Below are 19,735 nucleotides of genomic sequence, written 5' to 3'. Positions count from 1 at the left end.
AGATAACGGCCGCCTCGCCTCGGCCGGCGGCTCCGCTCCGCATCGCCCGCTCCCTCCTCCCTCCAGCGTGCGGATCCCTCCGCCCCGCCGATCCCTCCGCCGCTCGGTTCGGGTCCCTTCCTCTCGCCGGCCGCCCCTCGAGCCGTCGCCGCTGGATGGCGGCGCGATTTGAGGAGGGGCGGGGCCGCGGCGGGACAGCTGCGGCAGGGCGCGTGCCCGCGTCGCCTGAGCGCGCGCACGGCTTTCGCTGCGGGGCCGCGCCGCCGGGAGGGGGAGGACGGAGAGATGCCCGTGTGGAAAAAAAGCGGCGGGGGGGAGGGAGGGGGGGAAGAAAGAAGGTGGGGAATCGCGAAAAAACGCCTTGGCGGAGAAAAAATGGGAGCTGAAGCGCTTCCTCAGGAGAGATGTAAGGAGGTGAAGCCCGGACGCGGCCGCGCCGCCTGGGGATGCAGAGGGGAGAGCGCGGGGAGCGGCGGCGAGCGAAGGCGGCACCGAGCCATTGTCCTGCGCTGCACGCTGCCGCCCCGCCGCCGCACTCCTCGGGAGCGCGCGGGGCCGCGGCCGCTCCGTACGCGGTGGGCGCTGCTGACAAAGCGCGTTACCGCAGCGCTTCGCCGACCGCCCTCGGCTTTACGCACGGGCATCGCGGAGCGCAAAACGGTGCGGCGGAGGGACGCGGTCCCGGTGTGGAACAAAGAACGAGCGAGGGAACATCCACAGGCTTGGATCGGAACGAGGACCTGGTGATCCATGGGTGGAATAACTGCCAGCGAACTACCAGCCCTTCAAAAGAGCCACAAAAGCGTTTCTGTAAAAGCTTGAATAGCCAACTGCTACGTTCCCAGTCTCTGGCAGCAGCTTGCAGTGTGCACTTGTGCGTGCAATGCTATGGAACTTCCCTGGCTCATCAGTTTGTTTCTTGTGGGCTCTAATTAGTCAATAATGACTTTGGTTAGAGCAGTTGCTTTAAATTAGCGACTGGCTAGAAGGAGTTGGTAGCCAATATGGCAGTCGTATGTTAATAACACCAGCTGGTTCCTGAATTCCTGAGCAACGTTTTATACCAAGTTTGCACAACACTGAGATAATGGTTTGGTTAAACACTTTTGGAACGTTTAACTTAGAACCATAGAATCATAGGATCACCGTGGTTGGAAAAGACCACCGAAACCATCCGGTCCAACCATCCACCTACCAGCAATATTTTCCCACAAAACTTTGTCCCTTAGTTACAACGGCTTTATCGTTTCTGCAGCTTACGTTTTGTCAAGCGAAGCATGAGAGTATTCACCTCTTTTTCAGGTATACGCTGCAATCACAACGAATTGCTGATCGGAGAGCTATTCCCCGCATAGTAATAGCTGCAAGAAACTGGATGAGCTAGCAGCTCTTCAGTTCGTTCATTGTTCATCGCCTGCATGCCTAGCTGTTGGGTACCAGCAGGATGCCTGTGGATGTTAGGAATGCTGATTGTACAAACTGGTGTAGCCAGGCCTGACCCATTTGCAGCTCTCCTGGACAAGCTCAGTTATTTCCTTCTGTTCAGCTGCCACGATGCAAGCTGGTTATTTAAAAGGCAGCCATCTGAAAAAGGGGAGACTATTCGTCATCGGGCAGGAAAATGTTTGCTGAAGCCTTTTCTTTTTCTTCTATTGGCCTCACTTTAAGTTATTTTTTTCTTTTGTTTTCTGATCCCAAACTGAATATGGTCAGCTTCCTTTTTAGCCCAGCTGTCAGGACCTTCAGCAGTATTAATCTAGGAAATTCTTAGAAGTCGTGGCCCCACTTCCATGGGCTACTCGGCATCCCTATTATCTGCATATCCCTATTATCTTTTATTTTCGTCTGTATTACTTTACCACTGTTTATCTGGGGACACATACAAGCAAGTCTGGTGACAATAAGATGAAGTCATAAATCCAGGAATTTTGTTATTATATTTCAGTGCCAACTGAGGAAGTTGGCAGCTTGGGTTATCTGACCCAGAAACAGAGAAGGCTGGAAGCTGGTGGCTGCTTATGTCTTAAAATGTGAGCTGACTGAAAACTGCCTCCCTCCACTGCCCCTGTCCCCAGGATGGATCTCAAGCACTGAGTGAGGTTTAACTCAGACTGGTACCACTCCCTCAGCAAATCAGTAGGCCACCTGAAGTTTGAACCCATCTTTGCTTATCCTGTCAACTCCGTACACCTCCTAAAGATTAGGCTCCAAGCTTTCAGCTTTAACTGGGACGTGTACAGCCCTCCTTAACTAACTGTGACTGAGTTTGAAATTTCATCTCAATCTTCTCCTTGAAAAGTAAATATATGTTGGCTACAATAGATCTGGTAAGATAGTTTAAATGATTATTTGACTTTGAGAGAATAAAAGGTAGAAATACTAAATTACCATAATTAAATTGATTGAATCTTTCCAGGAGTATATGTGCAGTAATATTTTGGAACTGTAAAAATTCATATTTTTAACAGTATGTCTACATACACAGAGAGAACAATCTTGTGTTTCTGCGACTCCATCCTCTGAAACAGACCCACCAGTATTTTAATGTGTGTGTGCAGCCCACTACATTTGAAAGAACAGATTTAGAGATTGACCTCTATGCTTGAAGTGTGCTGTTTGTTCTCGTACAGGTAAAGTATCCCTGTCCCATTTATACTGCATCTCCTCTGACACCACATCAAAGATTCTACACTGAGGACACTGAAATTACAAAAATATCTGTGTGTGGACCCCAGTTCCGCAAGTTCTGCAGTATTGTTTCATGATGTGTTGATTTTTTTTAGCTTAATTTCCTATGCATGTTGTTGAAAAATGAAAGAGTATCAGGAACACAAAGTGAGGCCTCAAGTCTGCACGCAGACTGCATGATAGCCTAACTATCTGCTTACTGCCTCCTTTACCTTATCAGACTTTGTCGAAAGATTTCTGATGGGTCCTGCCCACATTGAACTAAGGGAGGGACTGCTTTTTGAGAAGAATGTAAACAACCTACTCATCTTCAGCTGAAGCAAGAGACAGCGGTTTTCTCTTCCTCTTGTGCATAAGCAAAGGAAGGAGGTGGCAAAGAGCTCTCACTGCTGCTTTCTCCTACTGATCTGCACTGCCAGGTTGCTACACCTTTGCCTGACCTCACAAAACTTCAGATTAAGGCAAGATAGAAGCCTTAATCTGAGGAAGTAAGTGTGCAAAAAAGAAGCAAATGTGGATGCTGGGGCCGATTTAGTAGGACCGTGGCCATTGGACGTTGGAAGATAGTGAGGACGTTCACCTTGCTGGTTCTTAGGCTTGTGCTCAGAGAAATCTGTTACCCTATCAAACCAAGGCTACTGCAACAGGTGGGACGACACCATGAAGAGTAAGGGCACAGAGGGGTTGAGTCTGGCTAGGAATTCCCAAAGATCCCAGAAACTACACTAGCCTAAGTTGCTTTCACAGGAGTGGAAAGAAGGGGAAGTCCTTCTGTGGCATGAAAAATGAAGTGGAAATTCCAGAACGGTTCAAGATTTCGTATCTTTGAGTGACCAAAATTCCTGTCAACTTTAAGGGAACTTTCCAAGTAAGAACTGTAAATCACCTCAGAATGATGGTATTTTGAGTGAAAACTGAAGAATAAAACAGGAGGGGCTTGGGGAGAATGGCTGTCGTCCATTTTATTTATTTGTTTTAGAACAGACATTTTACAGCTTTGTCTAACTGTACCAGCTGGGAAGAAGTAGGTATCAAAATGGCAGTCAGAGAAGATTTTGTAAGAGTATCTGCAATACAGAACAGTCCTCTGCATCAGCCTCAGTATGGATGTGTAAGACTTTCCATGGGGCAGAATGCTAATTGCAAAAAAATGATATTTACCATTTCCAGACATTTGTAGGTAACACATCCAGATCAATCTGATTCTCTTTTAGTCATGTGGATACTGAATCCATAATTTCCTACTGAATTACAATTAGAATTTTTTAAATGCACTGCATTTAAAGAAAATCAAGAGAACTTAATGCCATAAGTTGACAGGGATAGAACTGCAAATTTAGAGCCAGATTTAATGTCGGCTTTAATTCACTGAACAGCACCCTGGACTATTTATTTTATCCTTTTAACTATCAATTTACTTAAGCTATGTTGGTATTTAAACTGCAAAGGGGTTGGTGGAAGCATTATATTTAATATTGTTGTTCATCCGAAGAGAGAGGCACTTAGGACTTTTTGTTCCTGTTCATTTGGTTGGACTGGCAGGAAGGATGTTACTGTGGCAAGTCAGCTGGTCCGATCAGAAATAGCAACACATCTCTCTGGATTTTAAAATTGCATTACCATTCGTAGGTATTTCAGTAGGCTTAGACAGCTAGGAATGTACAACAAAAATTACCTTAACATTCAGTTGAAGTTAGAATTACATTAATTCAGGTCTTTTCGTTGTTTAGCCAATAAAACCTTTACCTGTGAACATTTAGACTTTTGTCTAACTAGAAGAAAACATCTACTAGTGTCATCTATGTTCTCCCCTCTGCTATTTACTACACACAGAAAATACTTTTTTTTTTTTTTTTTTTTTTTTTTTTTTTTTTAAGCAAGCCTTAAGCATTATGGCAAGAACAGCAGTTATCAAGACAATGGCTTTGGTACTAACTTCTGTTGTGGCCAGTGGAGTGAGACAGAGCAAAGGCTCTTGCTGACATGCCTTCTGTCAAAGAAGTTCCTGCCAGTGCAAGCAGTGTTTCTTCTGAACTGGGTCAGGAAGATGAATTATAGGGCATGCTCTGCATCCCCTCTGAGAAGCAGCAAAGTGCAGCCCAGTCTCATAATTGTTAGCAATTACCGCTAGTATATGCAGATAGGTAGCTGGGAAAGCAAGACAACATAATTATATCAGCAGTGCTACGCCATTTTAGATCCCTAATGCACAGAAACATTGGGCTGATTTGCTTCCCTAGTGTTTTCCTTCCATATAGAGCACTCTCACCATTCAGCTTAACAAAACAGAAGGGGTTTTGTATCCCCTGTGAAAGACTTATTTACCTCTTCAAAATCCACTTACCTCAGTTTCATTTTATTATGACATCGTTTACTTTGCTTCATCCAGCACCATGTTTCTGGTAATTGCCTCCCCACCCTTTGCCTTGGACTCTTGCTGGTGCCTCCTTTCTTTCATCCATATTTTTGCAGCCACAGTGTTCACTTGACCCCACTAGCTTGGGCAATGCTGGCGTGAAACCCATATTTATCAGCTCAGCAGAAGTTATTAGCTCCATCTCACGCAGAGCCCTGGGTCACCTTTCATGTTAGCATGTCTCATTAGAGAGGCATTCCTCATCAGCTGAAACTGGTGTGCAGGATCTTCCCAAGGTCAGTAAATAATGAATTGGATGGAGTATTTTGTGCTTGATTCATTTGCTTTCAGGCTTAGTTATGCACATAAGAATAAAAAATACATAATGCTAAGAATGTAATTGTTAGTAGAATAATACTCTGTCCAAATCTTTCAGCTCTTTCCTCAGGATTGTCTATTCATTTTCACATCTGATTTTACCCCTGGGCGTATGTAACATTATTTACCTCTGATAACAGCTTTTCTCTGTATGAACTTATGAAATAATTAAAAGCTTTTAAGAAAGACCTATTTTGACTTTGGAAAAATCTGTTAAGGTGCTTGTGGATCAAGAAAACACAAGTTACTCTTTTACATCACTAAATTAGAAAGCCAAATACAATGTCAAGAAAAATACTGCTGGAAAATAATAATAAAAAAGGTAATAAAATTACTAGGTAGCATTCCTGATAAAGCTTCTTGCAAGGGAGGGAACAGCCTGCTCATTCTTGCACTGGGAGCAGCCTGCTCATTCACACCTTTTTCAGAGGCCACTGTTAGCTGCAAGGACCCTTTGTTTGCATTACATCCAGATGGTTCCGTTCACTGTGTCACCAGTTTAATTGTGAACTCCATTTAATTGAAGATGAATTCAAAATTGGAATTCTTACCTATTTCTGTCCGTGCCTGGAAAATGTTATGCCACAAAGGTTTGTAAACGCACCTCAAAAATCTAGATCATCGATTCAGAGTAGGTTTAGTGAATCACAGTAAATGCTGGGGCTGTTTTTTGGTCGCACACAATTAATGACACATTCATATCTCGTCTTGTATTATGCCTACTATTGGTATATAGTTATTTTCTATAAACTATGACTAGTCTTGAGAGGAAAATCCAAGGGTCCTATTACTGCAATCAGTGCAGTATCTGCCGTTACACTGTGATACTGGATAGAAAAATGATGCTAAGCAGAAGCAATTAAAAATAGCACGACCATTGCCATATGTGAAAAACAACTGAACTTCATAGCTATTCCCCTGTCACGTATCTTCTGACATTTTTTACCCATTTAGTTTTAAAAATTGTATCCAGATAGTTTCTATGGGAGTTGGTTTTCTTCTGCTATAACCTACGGTGATGTATTTGCTCATTTTGTTCAGACTTTTCTGAACCACTGTGTCAACAGTTGTTTCCTGCATATTCCTTTCCAAGGTCTAAATATTTTTCCATCTTCCCTAGGAAGATTCTTCTTGTGGTGCCTGATATACCTACAAAACTCTCCATATATTTTGTAAGTTGGTTATGTAATACTGGGGTTCTTAAGGATATTTAAACAATGCTCTAACAAAATGTCTGAGGTTATCTGAGTTAAGGCCATAGCATGGTGTGCTGGTGGCTTAAAGGTCAAAGGATGGTTAGGCCAAAAAGTAATTTCTCCTTGTAATTTCAGGATTTCAGGCTTGTGTTAAGCTGACAGCTTTTTGGGGGGAGGGGGCTGTTATTCTAAGGCAATTTCACACACTACTGATCTTGCAATGCTTATAGTATTAGCAAATATCAAGGTTTTTTGTTTGTTTGATTGATTTTTTTATAACCTGGGTAAGGTTATACTTTAAATTTATGTGCTCTCGTGTGGGCCAGATAGGGTTTATTTTTGCTGAAGATTACAATGTTAATAGCAGGTAAAAAGGTGTAAGATATGAACCGTGAGCAGGAGGATATTGTAGCCCTTTCCACAGTTCTTTTCAGAACATTTTATACTAAAAAGAATGGCCGGTTGGAAAGAACTATTGCTTGTTCTTTTCTGCTGCTCTCAGCTGTTGGGTATTTTTGATCACAGATGTAGTCCACCTTAACAGTCTACCTTAAAAGGATGAGATTATTCAGCTTGTTAAGTCTGTATCTCTGTAAAAGGAAAACACCTTAACAAAGAATGGTTTGTTGCTGACCTGCAGCTGGTTATGGTATTTCATCTGAAAGCCTATTTAAGTCCTTAATGGTAACATTTATTCCCTCTCCCTCAGAGGAGTATTTTACAAACAAAATTAATTAACAAATGGGGATGGCCAATTTTGTGCTATAGTTCAGTGCGACGGTTCCCCCCAAAAGGGGTGTTGGCACTAATAATAATCATTATCTCAAAATATCAAGAGGTCTTCTGACTCTGATGAGATCTCTGCTGGAGCTGAAGCCTCCATCCCCAGGTGGTACGTGAGCAGCGCGGAGCAGGCAGCAGCTGGCAGAACAGCAGAAGCCGTTGCAGAGGGCACAAGTACTAATAGTGCAAATAGCATACAAGTAACCTCTGACACAGGAATTATCAGCACCCGAAACCTTGATACTTTATCCAATTTATCCATAGCTTCCATTAAAAATGACTGACGTGCCTCCAGCTTGTGAGGCTGCTGTTTTTGTTTTTTTTTTTTTTTAATACACATTTCTGATCCTTCTACACTGAGTGGATGTACACTTTTGCAAATGATTCGAGCTGACTTGACTTCAGCACTGCCCTGCTCTAGTCTCAGATCTTTTGCTCCATCTAGTTCTTTCTTTCACTGCCTCTGTCTTCCCTGATACAGTTAAGCGGAAGCAAATAGCAGTGGAGAATTAGAATTGCTGTAGTTTTCTTTATAGCGGCATGAACCGTGTTTAAGAAATTAGTCAGGCATTCAGAGACTGCTAATCCTTTTTGTGAGGAGTACAAGGCTTGGTTCTTCGAAGGAATTTCTCACTCCAGGGCCCAGGATGTAGTTCAGTTCTATCCACTAAATCCTCTTGCAGCAAGACAATCATACGAAAGTAAAAATGGGGGTTAAATGTGACTTTGTTTTCTTTCTGCCATTTTTTTCTTGGCTTGCTTTCTGATGTCATCATATTTATATGCCTTCTCTTTGAAGAGCTAATAATTAGCCCAATGCTTAATAACAATACAATAATAGAGAAATCCAGCAGTTCCTCCAGAAGGAATAAGAGAAATTTAGCAGATACGGGTTTAGAGATAAATTGCAGTTCATTTAATTATCGTGGGTTTGGGAAACTGAGAAGATAGCAGACAGGAAGCTCTCTGTAAATTACCAGATGGAATCTCCTGAGAATTATCACATTTGTCACTCTTAGAATGAATCTGCTCAACTTACATATCGTAGTCCATAACAGCAGGAAATCCATGATGTGATGCACAGTGACAGTTGATTTTACTCGTGCAAATTTGACACATGCACACAAATAGTAGCTGCAGAAGAAATAAGAAGGGCAATGAAACAGGTAAACCAAGTAAGTTTCTGAATAAAAAAACCTTTTTGGTTTACTATGGTCCTATTTTAAGTGAAAGTTAAAATGCTGGCATTAAGTAGACATTAAATATCCAGTTTTACTTTATACTAAAATTATAGAATTGAAGATCCTTTACCTTCTATAGCGTTTTAACTGGATTTGAAAATCATTTAGGAGGCTTTTAAGCTTTCGTGTCACTAGACTACAAAGGAAAAAAGATGAAACTGCGCCCTGTATATCGTGCTTGAACCAATGGTGCCCTCTGGAGGAGATTCTTTGACGTGCAGAGGAGCAGCTCATTCACAAGGTAACTGGAAACGAAGGTCCAGTAAGTGGCACGCATTCACATTATTTCTGCTAAGCTACCTGCATGCAAACCTTCTTGCTCCCAAACCTGTCTGTAATTGTGCCTATATCTAGATGAGCATTGCTGAACCCACCTGTAGGGGAGTGTTGTATTGAAGATGGTACTTGTAGGACCATTAGTGCAGCCAAGATGCTCAAACTGAAACCTCTGCAATCTCAAAATTCTGAGAAAATGCCTTTACAGTTTCCATATGCCTTGCTCTGTGGCCTGCTAGTGCTGAGACATACCTCACCCCAGGCATACATACAGCTGCCTGCAAACCCCAAGCGTGCCTGCAGCTCAAGTTCTGTCCAGCTGGAAACCAATAGACTGGTTATAGCATTAGCAGCACAGCCACAGTGACTATGGATTCATCTGCTGAGAGCCCCTGGTATGTTGCACAGCCTACACTGCTCTAGCTAAATTTCTACTCCTATCTGAGCAGACTAATTGAAACACATCTCCCTAATACATACTCAAGCTATAATTACCTTGCCAAATAACTACGTATAGACACCATTAGAGGAACGCAAGGAACATTTAGAAGAATCATTTTTCCCCTACTTGCAATGTTTGCCATGCCGTGAAGTGTAAGACCTAAGATGAGAGAAAAAAAAATACATTTAAAACAGCTTCAGAACTAATAAGCACCCTCAAATGCCAGCCCCCATAAAAGCAATGTTCTTTTTAAAACAGGTAGAAAAAATCTGGCCAATCATGAACAAAAATAATGACAATGGTTTGCAATAAAGACAAATAGAAAAACGCTTTGCTCCAAAGGATTAGAATGAGAAAAAAAAGGAAATATCAGAGATTTGGTCAGGTAAGAGGAGGTAAGGAGGCCAGAAATAGGCAAGATTATAATTAGAAAAAAGCATGCTGCAAAGTTTTTTGATACTGGAAAACATACAAGAGATGCATGCTTTTGGTAAAAGCACACAAGAAATTCTGAAAACATAATCTATATAAAGCTTAGTGAGATGCAGCTGATTTTGAAATCAAGAGAAGCAGCAACTACAGGGTGTGCCTTCATAAGGGAATGGAACCAATTATTGGAACTAAGCTTAGTTACTGCTTACTGAAATGGTCTGCATCTTCACGATGCAAATCTTAGTTTGCAGTAACGGGCAAGATATGTTGCATGTGGGCTTCTTTTAGAAAGTAGTTATTTGACTGCACAGCAAGCCGGTACTAAGTTTCATGCTGATGTCTCAGAGGGATATATTACTCCTCAGTCTTCCAGGTGCCTTCCCACATGTCTTGCCTTTTCATAAAACCATCTGGTTTCCTTATGAGATTCACTGTCATGATTAGAGCCCTGCTATTTTCTGTGCTTGTGGGGCTCCTTAGATTCAAATGCCAAGAGCCTGACACCCAAACATCCTGACCTACAGTTGAGACCTTGGCTTGTTGGCATTTATCTTTTTTGACTTGTTACACATCCATTCCTGTATGTTATGAATGCTAGACATCATGATAAATACTTAATGCACATCTTAAAGAATTACGCCCCATAATGACATATTGGTTAGGTATAAGTGAAGGCTTTATTTTTTTTCCTCTTCCTAATCAGGCATACAAAAGTGGTGACTGCAAAGGATTCTGGTTAGAGTCAGTTTTACTCTGCATATCTGGAGCAATGTGCTCCTAACCTACCAAAACATCACTCATCTTGTCACAACGTATTACCTTATCTTTTTGAGCTCCCTGTCCTGGCTTCCAAGTGCCAAACCTACTCACTTGTGATGTATTCAGTGGTGAATGAATCAAAGGCCTGTCAAAAGTAAATAAATAAATACATAAATAAATATCACTATTATCTTCAGGAGCAAATAGCACCTTTTGCTTAGTGACTCACTCAGTCAGTGTCCCATCGTTTCATGTAGATTCACCTTCACAGTCTGCCACTCAAAATACTTCTCTTTCCCATCAAAGATCTCCTTTGGCATCCTGGATTTACAAACGAAAACTCTCCCACTGAAAAGGGCTTACTGGATGGATGGCAGGGAGCTAAACAGTTTGGGAAGTTCAGTCTGAATCACTGTCATGTTACAGATTGGGATACAGCACAGAACACCCCATGAGGCCTTCTGGAAGCCTTTTCCAAGTGAAAAGTATTGCTTTTCATCTGTATGAAAGCTTTCAAGACATATTTTTCTCATATAAAATTATTCTGGCACAAAAATACATACAAACAGCAAGAAGCTGATAATATTAATACCAAACATGTTGAAGTGTATTTGTTTCACAGAAAACCATGTGCATTTCTGCAGGGAATGTAGAATTGAATTTTAAGTACAGGAAGCGCTCTATTACTTCTCTGGCATTACAAAGCAATGTTGCTTTGTTTGCTCTAAAATAGTAAGCTAAGCCTATCCAGCCAAAGCATCAGGAAGGAGTTCTGATCTGTAGCAGCAAAGTTTACCTTTCTGTTCTCCTGTCAGCCTTCCTAAACAAGCACTTTTTCCACTTTATCACACTGAACACAAATTGCCAGTATTAAGACTCCCAGCAGAGTCTCAAATGCTGTTTCCAGCCTCCCTCCAACCTTTCTCCTCCATCCATCTCTCTTCATAGCCTAAAGTCCTGCCAAGATTTCTGCAAGAGTGCAAAAGCAGGGATTAGCTTCACCCCATGAGTCTCAAAGCCCTGCTTGCCAACCCATAATGGTAATATGCAAAACAGCAGCAGACCATAAAACCTTGCAGAGCTCCAGCTACTACAGCCAAACCATTGTTAACATCTTAAGAACGGATACTGAGCTCGGAGTAACCTTGCCTGTGAGAGTACTCCAGTATTAGGACCCAGCTAAGAAAACAACTTGAGCATCCCTGGGAAGGAATGAGTTTTAAACGGGGTCTTAATACAGTCAAAGCCTCTTCCTATTGGGAATAACAGTCCTGAAGACTGTCCAGTGAACTTTTCTTCCTACATGCAATGGAAAACAAAAATTAGCAGCAGACCTCCGATCTCTTCAGCTCAAAAGGAGGGCGACTTTCAGTCTTGTGCTCTTAAGAAAGTGTAACTGTGACTAGAAACAAGAAAAGGCTACAGCAAAAAGCTTACACATCTAGCACACTGCCTGATTTGTACTGTTACACTTGCATGAAACCAAAGATTATTGTATTATGCATTCAATTCACTTTCTTGTCTTTATTTTCTACAAAAATCTAAATACCCTGCTTGTCCTCTCCTTTGTAAAAGCAATGATCATGTACAGTAGATTTATACACTTGTCATACTACTGAAGTTTTATAAGATTAAAAAAAAGCATGAATAAGACAAGCAGTGGGTAAAATAAGCCCTATATAATCACAGTATAGCTCTCAGCTTTCAGTTCTACTTTGAAACAGTCCATGATAGAATAACGTAACCTACAGCTACAGACAGAACCATTTGACAGAGAACATTCCATAGGAGCACAGTTTCCAAACTGTTTTTTGATGTTTCACTACTGAAGCACGATTAAAAAATCCCATATCCTGAATATATAGCCCACAAATCTAAACTACTTAATAGACAACTTATGGGACCTTCACAAAACCCAGCTATGAAAATTTACACAAAGCTTAATGAAAACCATGGATGCACTGGAATCCAGCACACAGTCTATCCTCCAACTCGGAACACAAGCAACTCTGTTTATGCTACTATCATTTCGTCTGCTTAGCAAGTTGTGAAAGGCTGCACTACATCTTCCAACTCTGCTTTAATATCAGTATATGCAGGGAAGCATTGCTCAGCAGCTCCTAGCCATGTATGACAGCCTCATATCTCCCCTATTCCTCTGATATAAGCCTCATTAGGTCACAACTTAGCAGAAAATGAAAAGGAAATAGAGCAACAGTGAAATAGCAACATGACAGCACATTGTTATTATTCACAGTGCTGTTTGTGGTGACAATTTTTTTCCAAAGATGCCAGAATCAAGTAATTTTTTTCTCAATTGCCTTTATTTGTATTAGGTGATGTGGGATCATAAGTAAACTTTGCCAGAGCAGAATAGCAATGCAGCTTCCCAGCTTGCAAATTCAGAGGCCTAATATTAATACTACAATAAGCTGAATTAGGAGCACCGGTTTTATCTTATCTTGTAGAACTTGTTACAAGTCAGATACTGGAAGAACTGTGCAAAGTAGATTAGTAAATCACAAGTTCCACACATCTGAAAACTGAAAAAAGGGACAGACTGTGTACAAAACACTTCCATCTGTATCTCCACTGAAGTATTTCTGAAGTATCTCTCGATTTTTCTGTTTCAGAAGTATAAGGCAGAGAGCGTTACTGTAAAGATCTCTAACTCGTTGTCTTTGTTTGGTTTTTTGGATCAACAATATGATGTGATTGGCCACAGATCTTGGGGACAACATGCGAATAATAAAAATCAGAAATGCAAACTGTGCTTCAGTTCTTCCCACAGCCCCCAGGACCAGCACTTCTGGCTGTGTGGTGCTAAATGCCTTCTTGAGAGCCAAGCCCTGCAGTAAGACTAAATGGCTTAAGACAAATTAATGTCCTTAACCACTGCCTCTAAGATTCTTCACATTATGCAGACAATGAAACTTCAAGGCTGGGCAGCCTTCAGATTTACTGTGAAGTTTCACTCTCCTTATATTCTTAGGTAACACTTCAGTGGTCCTAATATCAAGTAGCCTTTTCCTTAGGAAGGCTCTGAAAAGAAATTAAAGTGCACCTTTCCTAAGTTTAAGGAACTGAAGAGAAAACGACACTTGATGTAAAGGAAGTCATTCTGCTTAGCTTGTGTGACAGTTGGCTGAAGATGTTACAGAGCTGGGACTTGTATAGAATGTTTCTCAGTCTGAAAAACAGACACAATATTACCCAAAAATCCACACGACTCCTAAGGCTACACTTTTTCCATTTTAAAAATTATTTTTATAATTATTATTGTTAAAGACTTTGGCGATCGTGTTCTCTGAGCTTTTCCTGCTATTATTCTACAAGAAAAATGCCCTGGCAGCTGGCAATGTATTAACACATTCTTTATAACTGAACTTAGGAGAGAGTGAGAGTTAGATCAACTTGGATCAATATTTCTTCTCTTAAGGCAATTGTGAGAACAAGATTCATAATTAGGAAAAAAGTCAAAAATAGGGTCACATCCCTCAGCTTTGAAGGGGCTTAAATATTACTGTGTTGTCACTAAGATTCACAGCTCAGACTCTGACCAAAATGAAAGCTGTATTTGTTACATATTCAGTACAATAGAATAAAATCAGCAGATGGTGCTGAGAGTACCATATATTAAGTTCAAGAATTGTAGCTGAGAGTAGCTTTAGGCTGGTTCTCTAAACCAACTCACACACGGTTCAAAACCACCCCACGGAATTGCCATTGTTTGGGAACCTTTTAGGAAGTGGAGGCTATTTGGTGCTCAGCTGTGACAAACTGCTGGGTACCTAAACCAGGCTGGAAATTAACTTCAATACAATACAGAACTACAATAATACATCAGTCCCTTATGAAAAGGAACTTAGACAACACAAAGACACGCTCATGTGCATCATACAAGTATCAGAGAAGAGCAATAGAGAAGTGTGTACTTTTCCCCATCAGTGTGGAAAAAAAAAAAACAACACAATGCATTTTCACTATTAAAAGAATTCTGGAATATAATAAACAGGGGACAGGGACCTGACCTGACAAGGCACAGTCCTACAGAACTCAAGCACAACACTTTGGTTTGATACTTCAGGCAAAAACTGGAGTCTGGACAAGATGTTAAAGTGTTCTAATGTGTTACGTTCAGACTTTAAGATTATAAGGCTATCTACATCTTTGCAGTATGCTAAAATAGGTAGTTTGCTACTGTCAAAATTTCTTAATCATCAGAACGTGATAAATTGCTGAATTTTATGTATCTTTGTGTGTATAAATATATATTAAGTATACACACTGTGCTATATCCAGAGGCTGTTGAACGCTGTGCTGATCTTCAGCAAAAAAAATTCCTCCCAAAACTGAGTCAAATCATCAACCACAGTGGAGAAATGATGCCATGAATAATTTTTATCACTGTTTTTACATAATCTCAGGATTTTCATTTTAATTTTTCAGTAAAAGCAGCAAAATAGTTTGAATTTGCTGGAATAGTATCATCTTGCTTCCACTAGATTCGGGATGGACCTGTGACTTTTCAGGTCCTGGATTCTAAGAGGCAGTTCTTACCGAATGCCTCTTTCTAATGGAATTCTTACTACCTGTTCTGTGGCAGAGAAAAAACAAATTCTCTCTTCTAGACAGTCAAGTTCTTGCTGAAAGAAACAGCGTCCTATGAGAAGAAAGAGCACCCTACTTGAAATTTAAAGTATTGAAGTCACAGTTAGCATTCATGCTTAGGATTTATTTTCAGCTCACAAGGAAAATGACAAAACTCCGGTCAGAGCGATCTTCAGAGCCCTTGACCCATAACACAGTAATCAACCTTAATCTAATTATACTGATTATGCGAAATTGCTGGTGAGACTGAAATACAGTATTATCTTACAGAGAAGTTCTACACTATTTTACAGCAGCTCAAAGCATGGAGAGAAATAGTAAACGTCAGGAATTCCTTCGATACCACTAGATAAAATACACTGCTGCATGTTACGAACCTGTACCAACCACATTAAAGTGGGTGCAGAAGATGCCTCTGTTTGTGTGACACAGCTGTGTGGCCCAGGCCATGCAGCTTTGTTTGTTGAGGTAGAACCCTTCGTGCCATCAGCAACAACCTGCTGACAGACACTTCTGACCTCCTCTCCCTCTCTGTGGACTAATTGAGGGTCGTGCTTTTCTTTGTAATTAAAAATGGCGAGTCGTGCTGAAGCATTTCATGGCTTTGTGAATGTCTGACTGAAATAAGTTGTTGGCTGAAAAATTAGACCAAGGATAATCTGTGCACAAAAGAATCGCTCATGAGAAGAGTTAAACACTTCAAAACTCTCAGAACTGTTACCACAGTAAGCTTCAACACAGTGTTTTTCTGGAATTTAGATTTAGACTTGGCCACGATTACACACAGAGTAAAATATTTAGACTGGAATATGGCAACAGTATAAAGCAATGAAAGCACAGTTGGAAATTTTGTCTGATTTATAAAACAGCCCTGTGTCACAACTGCGGGGTCAATTATTTACTCTTTGGTTCCATTCTTGGCTCCTGGTTGTAATTGTACATGTGCCAGCTTCCACACCTTTCTCCCTGCACTCTCATCACTGCCTGCTTCCATCAGAAGAAGTCTTTGACAGTTTAGAGAACCACTTCTTAATCTTTCATTGAAACAACTAGAAGATAATTCATTTGAACCCCATATCTTCAGCAAAGTGGATTCTGGTTTAGGATGGGGATTTTTATCGAGATAGGTGAAAGATCCTATGTTATTGGTAACAATGTAGGAAAACAGCTTTCCTAATTTAGTGCAGGGAGTTTGAACAGCCATGTCTCAGACCTTTCACGTAACCTAACTGTGGGACCGTTGACTGTGTTTGGTTGGGTCCTTCCTATTGGCTTCCCTGACTTGGCTTACCTCGTATAAACAAGTATCAGCTGAAGTGAGGACCGAACCTCAGTCTAACTGTTGCTTTAAAGGTTCTCGAATTCTTCTGAACAATTTTAAAACATAAGTCTATAGCAATATAGTGAACTTATATTTCTTAGATCCTCCTTTTCCAGCACTGGTCCATGTCAGAAGTTCGTGCATGTATGTGTATGCCAGGTTTTGTCCCTTGCACAATTTCCCAAGCCAGATATTTTGCCCTCTTGTCTTACAGTATTGATTTCTGGGAAGGAAGAAGAAATGGAGAAGGAAGAGGTCATGAGAGAAATGGCTTATTTTGTTCTATCATTCTCTGAGTTGACCTTTAGCTTTATAGCCTCCTACCAACAGATTTCTTGTGTTCAGATAGTGATGACTGCAATATCCATAACAACTTAATTTGTTAGTTATTTCAAAGGATTTCCATTTTTGCCACGCACATGAAACAAGTGGAAGAATAACCAACATGCTTTGGAATGTCTGTGGTGGTCACTGAATTTCAGCATTTTGCACGGGGTTTCTAAGCATTTCTACCTTAATTGACACTGCTTTATGCTCCATGGTTTGGACTTCCCATGCTACCTTTCTCGCCTTGGCCAGCATCTACTTCAAAATGAAAGGGGCAGGGATTTTTCTTTTTTAATGTATTGATTCATTTATTTCATTAACTTCCTCAGGGCTGCAGAACATGGTGCCAGAAACAATTAGTATACAAAGTACATAGATTCAAATCAAAACACAGAATTCACCTTGCCCTAGGTCATCTTCCCTTAATATGTAATTTTTTTACTCTGTTCGCTTTCCTTAGAACCAGTTTCACTTCTATTTTATCTTTGACAGAAGTACAGTGAAGTCACTGAAGTATATAATGCTTGTCAGAAACCCCATCTATAAGTAATTGCAAATAAAAACGCTCCAATTAGAGTTTTATCTTTTCACCTTCTACTCAAAAGTCAAATTTAACGCTGCCTATCAGACTGAGGAATATTACTGGAGACAAGATGAGAATGTTTATGTGTTTATGTTTAGGTGCCAAAGGCATCTATTGTACAAACATACTGATATTGGCAAACAGTTTAATCAAACATTTTATGTAAGGATAAAGCACTTTCCTACACAACCCCCCCCACATCTGCTAAAACATACTCTTTTTTCCTGGTGCAAAATACGAAAGAATAAAGACTAGAAAAACAAACATTTTTAGTATTTGTTGCATATGTTCCTGTGTAGAAAACAAATAAACAAACAAAACCACACGCGAAACCACAGAACAACCTGAGAGTGAAAAAATACGTGCCAGGAACATGAGACCTATATATGTAGCCTCAAGTTGTGCCAGGGGAGATTCAAGTTGGATGTTAGGAAATACTGCTTCCCTGAAAGAGTGGTCAGGTGCTGGAATGGGCTGCTCAGGGAGGTGGCGGAATCACTGACCTTGGAGGTGTTCAAGGAACGTTTAGACATCATGCTGAGGGACATGGCCTAATGAGAACTCTTGGTGACAGGTGGACAGTTGGATGATCTCAGAGGTCTTTTCCAACCTTGGGGACACTCTCTGATTCTATGACAAAAAGGATGTGGAACTTCAGCTCTGACTATAATGTTTGCCCAATGAACAAAAATACACGTGAGAAGACAGTGCTTGGTAGATAGCTTTTTCATTATTTTACATAAGAATGGATTCTTTTGGAAGCACAGTCTTGCTGTCATAAGACAGACTACCATGCCTCTTCTCTTTGCACTGTAAATATTTTGCAGCTGGTTGGTCAAGAAGCAGGTCTTGATTGAGTTCTCAGACAATAGAAACGTGCTACTCTTAAATCCTCCGACTACTGACTTCAGGCTGCTTCTCTCTGCAGAGGTCACATAGAAAATGAAGAATATGCAAGCATGTAATCTGAGTAAGCAAGCTAACAGTCATACAGCATAGCCTTACAAACTAATGCTTCAGAGCTGTCTCTCTGTCATCACAAGCTCTGCTCCATCTTCTCTGGAGTGAAAACAACAGCTTAAGTATTTGTGAACCGCACCAATATAGAAGCCTTAAGAAGTCATGGTTTGAGCTTGAGTTTCTATGTAGAAATTTAAAAAGTAACACAGGAGAACATCATAGTATTTTCTGTATTTTAAATGTATTAAATGTAATGCAGAGAGACAGACAGCAATAGGTATGTCAAGATTCAATCAAAACTGCTAACCAAACTGATTTTCTCTTGGACTTACAGGCTTTATTCAAGGCCATTTTTTTTTCCAGAGGAAAATATTTATTAGTTACAAGTAGTGCGACTGCATTTTTTCATTTTTATTTTTTAATGCAAGAGAGGAATTAGCTGAGCCACTGAATGCAGGCTTCAATTATACCCAAGAGATGCCATCTAATAACATTTTCAAGGGTTGACAGACTACGTTCAGATTTGGACTATATTTTGACTGTAACTATTTACTATTTCTGTTCTAAAGACACAAAACAATTGTTGATAAGCTTAATTTTATACTTAGCACATTAGGGTAAGAAATAACTTCAAGGAGCCATTAATAAAGTAACAGAAACTATGTATTTGCATATTTTTCCCCAATATGCATTGGGAAAAATAAATAAAAACGTGCAAGAATTCTTCCACTAAGGAGACTGAAGAAAAGATATTTTGGGCTTTCTGTGATTCACTGCATTATGCATACGAGTGGAACCTACTGAAGGTGAAAAGAATTGGGAGACATAAAGAATTCAGTGGAATGCAGAGACTGGAAAGGCTTGTCAGATTTGTTCATCAGTGTATATATAATGCAATGACCCGAGAGTATGTCAAAATGTCTTCCAAAGCAACGTGTACAGAGAGGACAGATAATTAAGCAGTAACTGCTGTTTTGTGAAGCAGACAGGAGAGCATTTCCTCTTCTACCTTTCATGCTATCAACAAAAAAAAAAACCCAAAACACTGTATGCTCTCCTGAGATCTGAAAGCAGAACATAATATTTGGCAGTTTCACGTGAAGTGAGAGAATGGTTTTGATTACAGCGGTCGGAATTCCCTCAAACACATTACTCCAGCAATTTTCAGAAATGCTTTAAATGTTATGCAACAAATTAAAAGTGAAAAATAAAATTACCTGTGCTGAAAGTATAAGCAGTTTTTTTCTCACTGTCAGAGCTTTGTATTAGAAACATTTCAGCTGATACGAGTAGAGGCAAGCATTCTGTTAGCAGAAGCAAGAAAACACATGTTTTTGGCACGTCATACAATTCACCCACGTGCACTGATATGTGCACAGCTC

Source organism: Meleagris gallopavo, chromosome 2 (assembly GCF_905368555.1).
Source record: "Meleagris gallopavo chromosome 2, MGAL_WU_HG_1.1, whole genome shotgun sequence".
In the NCBI taxonomy this organism is placed as follows: Eukaryota; Metazoa; Chordata; class Aves; order Galliformes; family Phasianidae; genus Meleagris; species Meleagris gallopavo.
Note: the sequence above shows the minus strand (reverse complement) of the source record.